Source organism: Malus sylvestris, chromosome 3 (genome assembly GCF_916048215.2).
Source record: "Malus sylvestris chromosome 3, drMalSylv7.2, whole genome shotgun sequence".
Classification (NCBI taxonomy): domain Eukaryota; kingdom Viridiplantae; phylum Streptophyta; class Magnoliopsida; order Rosales; family Rosaceae; genus Malus; species Malus sylvestris.
The window spans coordinates 2,359,778-2,368,073 of record NC_062262.1 but is presented as its reverse complement, the minus strand read 5'-3'; the positions used below and the strand labels follow the sequence as shown (position 1 = coordinate 2,368,073).

Sequence of the window (8,296 nt, the reverse complement as noted above, 5' to 3'; positions counted from 1 at the left end):
CATTCGACACTTGCTACAATGTGCCTAGACACCTTGCCCTTATTCTCACCAACCAAGTGATGAAATGTGAAGAAGGAACTCATCTTCATGCCACCAACCAGGTGATGAAATGTACAACCCGTACTCTCCTTCATGCTACCAACCAGGTGATGAAATGTACAATCCGTACTCTAATATCATTTGGCAACTTGCCACTCATGCCACCAACCAGGTGAAGAAGGAACTCATCTTCATGCCACCAATTAGGTGATGAAATGTACAACCCGTACTCTAATATCATTTGGCAACTTGCCACTCATGCCACCAACCAGGTGAAGAAGGAACTCATCTTCATGCCACCAACCAGGTGATGAAATGGACAACCCGTACTCTTCTTCATGCCACCAACCAGGTGATGAAATGTACAACCTGTACTCTAATATCATTTGGCAACTTGCCACTCATGCCACCAACCAGGTGAAGAAAGAACTCATCTTCATGCCACCAACCAGGTGATGAAATGTACAACCTGTACTCTCTTTCATGCCACCAATCAGGTGATGAAATGTACAACCTGTACTCTAATATCATTTGGCAACTTGCCATTCATGCCACCAACCAGGGGAAGAAGGAACTCACCTTCGTACCACCAACCAAGTGATGAAAGCAACTCACCATTCATTCCACCTACCAGAAGACGAGTGGTACAACTTGTACATATGAACTCCTAGCATTTACAAATAATCAAAAACCCTCAAGCTTGACAACTCAACTAGGGGAGCAATTATGCCCAAGAGTTATAGTCACCAACAAAGTCTTATTGCAAGCCAACAGCAACTTCAGTGCATGGTATAGAAAGATCAAGCTATTCAGCTCTCTTGCATCTGCTTCAAACATTTCTCTTCTGTAACAATGCAAACACTACACCTCGTAGAAAGCTTCACACACTCTTGATCAAGATAGCGTGAAGCAAAACCAATTTATGGTGCCAACAAGAGCTTCATCAATGGAGGGCAACCACAATTCTCAAAAGCTTCCCACACTTTTGATCAAGACAGTGTGAAGCAAAACCAATTTATAGTGCCAACAAGAGCTTCATCAATGGAGGGCAACCACAATTCTCAAAAGCTTCACACACTCTTGATCAAGACAGTGTGAAGCAAAACTAATTTATGGTGCTAACAAAAGCTTCATCAAAGAAGTTTAACCACAATTCTAAAAAACTTCACACACTCTTGATCAAGACAGTGTGAAGTAAAACCAATTTATGATGCCAACAAAAGCTTCATCAATTGAGGGCAACTACAATTCTCAGACCTTCGATGCAAATTCAATTTATATGGTTCATCCAAACCTTCGACTATTACAAGGTGTGGCTTGCATCACAATCTCTTGCTCAACAGTGTGTAAGCAAAATTTGTATATTCAACAAAGCTTCATCAATGGAGGACAACTACAAATTCTCAAAAGCTTCACACTATCTTGATCAAGATAGTGTGAAGCAAAATCAATTCATAGTACCCAACAAAAGCTTCACCTACAAAAGCTTGACCCACAAAAGCTTGACCCATAAAAACTTGACCCGCAAAAGCTTCACCTACAAAAGCTTCAACCTTAAAGCTTCACCTATAAAGCTTCAACACAAAAGCTTCATCAATGGAGGACAACTACAAATTCTCAAAAGCTTCACACTATCTTGATCAAGATAGTGTGAAGCAAAATCAATTCATGGTACCCAACACAAGCTTTAACTCCAAAGCTTCACCTACAAAGCTTCAACACAAAAGCTTCACTCACAAAAGCTTCAACACAAAAGCTTCATCAATGGAGGACAACTACAAATTCTCAAAAGCTTCACACTGTCTTGATCAAGATAGTGTGAAGCAAAATCAATTCATGGTACCAAAAAAAAAAGCTTCAACTCCAAAGCTTCACCTACAAAGCTTCAACTCCAAAGCTTCACCTACAAAAGCTTCAACACAAAAGTTTCACCCACAAAAGCTTCAACACAAAAGCTTCAACACAAAAGCTTCACCTACAAAAGCTTGACCCACAAAAGCTTGACCTACAAAAGTTTGACCCACAAAAGCTTGACCCAAAAAAGCTTGACCCACAAAAACTTCACCCATAAAAGCTTCACCTACAAAGCTTCACCTACAAAAGCTTCACACTATCTTAGGCTTCACCTACAAAAGCTTCACACTATCTTGATCAAGATAGTGTGAAGCAAAATCAATTCATGGTGCCGAACAAAGCTTGACCTACAAAAGCTTCACCCACAAAAGTTTGACCCATAAAAGCTTGACCCATAAAAGCTTGACCCACAAAAGCTTGACCTACAAAAGCTTGACCCACAAAAGCTTGACCCACAAAAGCTTCACCTACAAAAGCTTCACCTACAAAAGCTTGACCCACAAAAGCTTGACCCACAAAAGCTTCACCTACAAAAGCTTCACACTATCTTAATCAAGATAGTGTGAAGCAAAATCAATTCATGGTGCCCAACAAAGCGTCAACCTCAAAGCATTACCTACAAAGCTTCACCTACAAAGCTTTATATATATATTAAATTTTTTTTTCGGAAATTCAAAAATTCAAAAATTCAAAAATTCAAAAATTCAAAAATTCAAAAATTCGGAAATTCGAAAATTCGAAAATTCGAAAAAAAAAAAAAAATTTGCATAGACCTCATCTTTTTTGGGCCTAACAACTTTCATAACAAATATATACGAAGGAGGAGTTTTGGGCTACCACTTAGAAAGGAAATGCTTAATTCGTCAACTCCCTCGACCGGAGACTTGGGGGATTCCTACCATATGCTACTGCACCTTGATACTCGGAAGTCTCACAACCACTCAGTGACTTGGATTTTTCAAGTCTCCAAACGAGAAGTTTTCCTCACTTGGGAAATTAAGGGAGCACTACCTCAACCTACATGCTTCACTCACGAAGCTTCAACAAAAGGAAAAATTCAAAGAACTTAGTGAAGAAGGCATTGGTGTATTTAACACAATACGTTGAAATGAAGCAAAGCTTGTTTATTGATATCTCCGATAGTTACAAATATGTACATATACATGAATCAAAATAAACAAACAAGAGGAAGCCTTCACAAAGGTTGCTCAGGAGAAGTCTCAGCAGTCGGCAGAACCCCAAAAAGAGAAGGCACTGAGGGTGATTATTCGGAGCCTCAATACTAGGTAGAACCCAAGAAGGAAGAGGCATCGAAGGTTGATCATTTGGAATTTCATTACGCGGTATAGCCCCAGAAGACGAAGGCAATAAATGCCTTTGGAACAAACCCACAAACCTCTGATGATCAAGCAAAATCTGACCATCAGATTCCTGCAGCTGGTCAAACTTCCTCTTCATGTTTGTAGCATAGTCATGTGCGTGCCTGTGCAACTGTTTGTTCTCATGCTTGAGCCCTCTGATCTCCTGTTTGAGACTTATCACTTCAGCCGCCAATGATTCAACTTGGCGGGTTCGAGCAAATGGGCGTTGGGCCATATTAGACACAGAACATGCACACTGAACACTGAGAGCTAGAGAATCCTTAACAGCCAACTCATCAGACCGTTTGGAAAGTAGTCTATAGATCTTTAGGAGTGAGAAAGTTCCTGGCCACCACTGCAGCGGTCATATCATTCTTCATCACAGAGTCCCCAACGGTAAGATGACCAGTAAGGGATAAGAAGGATGGGCGCCATATGTTGTCTTGAGAAGGCATGTCTACCTCTTCACCAAAGTGTAAGTCAAAACAACGATCGGATGGGCCAGACATTCTCAGAAATGATGAAAGAGAAATGAGGTGCAATAAATCTCTGAAGTAAAGGGAAAATTCCTATAAGTAATAACTCTCTAGATGTATTCCTTGCACACAATTGGTGCCCTTATAAAAGAAAGGGCAACATGACCGATGGTTCAAAAATCGAAGAGGCACCACTTTCCACACGCAACATCGGCTCATCGGGTACCATATATAACTTTGCCAAAGATCTCTGACAAAGTTTAGACACGTGAAGCTTGCAGCTCCCACTACATTGCTATGACCAAGAAGGGTAAAGGAATAGCAAAGAAAGGGCAACATGGCCATTGGTTCAAAAATCGAAGAGTCACCACTCTCTGGATTTCGAAGAGGCACCACTTTCTACACACAACATCAGCTTATCGGGTACCACAGATAACTTTGCCAAAGATCTCTGACAAAGTTTAGACACATAAATTTTGAAGGTCCATCTACCCTACTATTACCCACAAGGGTAAAGGAACAGCACCACTGCTTGATAACTAAAAAGTCCCAATGTGTGTCAAACTCCGTGCTCCGTGGCAAGGCAGACTGGCAAAAATGTCCAACCTTTACTCACATTCGAGAAAACACTCCCAACAAGATTGCTTGCTCAAAAATCAAAGAGGAACCACTCTCCAAATCTTGGAGCCAAACTCCCAACATGATTACTTTTTCAAAAATCGAAAAGACAATGCTTTCTGAATCTCAAGAGTCAGACTCCCAACAAGATTGCTTTCTCGAAAATTGAAGAGGCACCGTTCTCTGAATCTCGAGAGCCAAATCCCCGACATGATTGCTTGTTCGAAAATTGAAGAGGCACCGCTCTCCGAACTTCAAGAGCCAGATTTCCTTGGATAAAGCTTGTCTGCAATCTTTACACGCAACATCAGCTTTCCAGATACCACAGACCACTTTTCCAAAGCGTTCTGACAAAGTTAAAACATGTGAAGCGTGCAGCTCCCACTACATTGCTATGACCAAAAAGGGTAAAGAAATAGCATTATTACTTGCTCAAAAATCGAAGAGGCACCGCCCTCCGAATCTCAAGAGCCAGACTCCCAACAAGATTACTTTCTTAAAAATCGAAGAGGCACCGTTCTCTGAATCTCAAGAGCCAGACTCCCAACAGGATTACTTTCTAAAAAATCGAAAAGGCACCGTTCTCTAAATCTCGAGAGCCAGATCCCCGACAGGATTGCTTGTTCGAAAACCGAAGAGGCATCGCTTTCCGAACTTCGAGAGCCAGATTTTCTTGGATAAAGCTTGTCTGCAATCTTCACACGCAACATCAGCTTTCTAGATACCACATACCACTTTTTCAAAGTGTTCTGACAAAGTTAAAACACGTGAAGCTTGCAGCTCCCACTACATTGCTACGACCAAGAAGGGTAAAGGAATAACATTACTACTTGTTGTTAGGGAGACTTCTATATATGTCGACCTCTATCCTCCACGGACATGCAGACTTGCAAAAATGCTCAACCCTTCCTCATATTTGAGAAGGCACTCCCAACGAAGCCTCTCGAAATACTCAGCTTTCTTCCCCCACAATAATACCTATGCAAACCAGCCACACCAGAGCAAGAGTATCTCATATCATCAGGGTTAAAAGTAAGAGTATCCCATATCATGCTTTTTCCTTGTCTTTTCTTTTGGCCTTGTTCTTACCTACAAGACAAGGAGAAAGAGAGCAATCAGTCAGCACTTGGAATCAAGCTTCTAGTTAGAAACTGACTGCTTGGAACCCCTTGCCTGATTACTTACCTGGCATTGCTCTCGAGTACTCATCTTCAACATCTTATGCTTCCAGAGACGATACCACATCTGCCTGAGGAACATATAAGGCAAGTGAGAAGGATACAAGGAAGCATGTGGAGACAAGCATAACATAACACGTGCCGATACATCCACTACTTTGTCAAAAGAAAAAGTATCCCATATCATCAGGGTCGAACGTACTCTAGATTTGATAGACTTGTTTTGACCCTCAAATTCTTGAGTCGGCCTTATACTCTGGAGGAAACCAGAAAACCCTCCAGCCCAGTTCAAGAATAAGCCTGTGGAAAGTTACTTTTTCAAAAGCAAAAGTATCTCATATCATCTCTTCTCCATTTGCTTCTCCTTATCCTTGTTGCTGTTTACGACACAAAGAGAAGGAAAACAATCAACTGGAAGCCGAAGTCAAACCTCCGATCCAAGTTGCTTGCTTGGAAGTCTGATTGCTTACCTTGTTTGTTACCTCTTTCGGCAAATCTCCTAGCTCGGCGACTTGGGGGACTCCTACTATAGGGTTTTGTATCGCACTTGACTAAGCCCGAAACTACAAGTAAGCTTCAAGTGAAATTGATACATTAGCTTGTGCATCTTCATCGATTAAAGATACCACCCCTGGATGGAGGAAAAGTACTTTCAGAGAAGATACCACATCTACATATGAGATAGATAAGGCAAGTGAAAATGATACCACACTTCGGTACTTAGAAGTTTCATGATTACTCAATGGCTTGGATCTTGCAAGTCCCCAACCGAGGAGCTTCCCTCACTCTGGAACTTAGAGGAGCACTGTTTGTACCATACTTGACCAATCCCGAAACTACTGAGCATCGGCAACGTTATACTGTCAAAAACCCAGAAGAGTTTCCCTCCAACCAGGAGGCCAATCACAGTGCGACACATGTCGACGTCAGAAGCCAATCATAGCGTGACACGTGTCAACATCAGAAGCCAATCACAACACGACACGTGTCAATGTTAGAATGAAACTAGAAACTCTCTTATATAAATAGAGATCATTCTCTCACAATATTTCCTAATGTCATTTGTACTACATCATTCACTAGTACTCACTAAAGGAGAGCTTGAACCTATGTACTTGTGTAACCCTTCACAATTAATGAGAACTCTTCTACTCCATGGACATAGCCAATCTGGGTGAACCACGTACATCTTGTGTTTGCTTCCCTGTCCCTATCCATTTACTTACTTATCCACACTAGTGACTGGAGCAATCTAGCGAAGGTCACAAACTTAACACTTTTCGTTGTACCAAAGTCCTCACTGATTTTGTGCATCAACATCCTATTCAGTTTGTTTTTGCTCACCATTAATATCCATGGATTTAACAATTGATTGGCAATCTAAACTCACCATTAATATATCTTCTTCATGTGGATGTTTTGGTTGTTTGTTTCACTTCTGGCGTGGGCACAAGAAGAATGAGTGTCGAATGAGTGTCGATGATTGAGAGTGACGATGAATACACTACAAGAAAAAGCTTCACTAGCTTCAGAGGTTTAAGCGTCTCTACTTTTGTTTATATCTTTAAACAATAGAAACAATGCTTCTACAAATTGGTGATCTGTTGTTCTATTTTTATAGCTATTGATGTCTAGAGACAGAACCAAGATCCGTCCCTCAGTTTTTCAGAATATTGAAATTAAGCTCTTGCACAAGTCTCGGTGCTTACTGTCACACCTTCTCTTGCGTATTCAACAGATATTTAAGGTTGTTAATGGGGGAGTGTTTTTTATTATGTGAAATTCGAGGGTAAACCAACGCAACCAACACTCCAAAACCAAAAGAGTTCATCGTGAAAATGAAGTGTTTAATCCCTTCATAACCCATCATATAGGAGAAAACGCACAAAACCACCAACAAAACTAGTAAGCATAGCCAACTCTGAGGAGGAACTGCACAAGAAACCAACAACTAAGCTACTAGTTGCATCAGGTAAACCAACAACAAAGCATCGCTACAATAAAAGACTTTGCGCACAAAAACTAACAACTAAGCTACTGGTTGCATCAGGTAAACCACACCAGTATCGCCATGAGATACGGCAAAAGACACAAGCTCACAAAGACAAATTTAGAATGGACAACAGCCACACTACCATCTAGAAAAAACTCGTCTCACAAAAATTAAGCTCAATACCGTGCCAAACCCACACTACCCCAAACTACTAAATAAACAAACTTAAATCGCTAAATTATGAGTACGACTGTCACTACCTGAAGAGAGCCGCCATCAAAACCAACTACATCTATTAAAAAAAATTAAGATTAAAAGGTGAATCTTAAGAAGACTCAATCTCGAGCAATCCAACTTCATAAACAGAGTGACTTTAGGTTTAGAGGAGTGGATTATATCATTGCTGTCGGTCACCTATGTCACTCAAAGTTGACAAACTGCTAGGTGGTAAAAGGTACCACACCAGTGACGAATGGATGATGTCATTAGAGCTGGCTATATGTCAAGCCTTGTGAGGGTTGAACAAAAGTCCAACTTGAGTTGGTACAGTCTTTAAAAAAAATAGGAGTTTTCATAAATTTTCTATTATCTTATATTTTTGGAATAATATTTTATAATGTTAGTATGAAATTAACGTCAAAATGTGAAGTGACAGAAAATTTATAAAAAATCTCATTTTAAGAAAATTTATGTACAATTTCTCTCTCTCAAAAGCAATCAACCTCTGGATAGTAGAATGTTCAACGCATCTAATACAATAACATTAAATTTTTGAAT

General features: G+C 40.4%; 1 long non-coding RNA gene across 1 annotated transcript; it reads left to right on the top strand.

Moving 5' to 3' along the window:
• On the top strand, nucleotides 1-594 carry LOC126616313 (uncharacterized). Its single transcript, XR_007621098.1, has 3 exons — nucleotides 1-146; nucleotides 247-346; nucleotides 392-594. It is a non-coding gene; the product is annotated as an uncharacterized LOC126616313 (long non-coding RNA).
• Nucleotides 595-8,296: the final 7,702 nt, after the last annotated feature.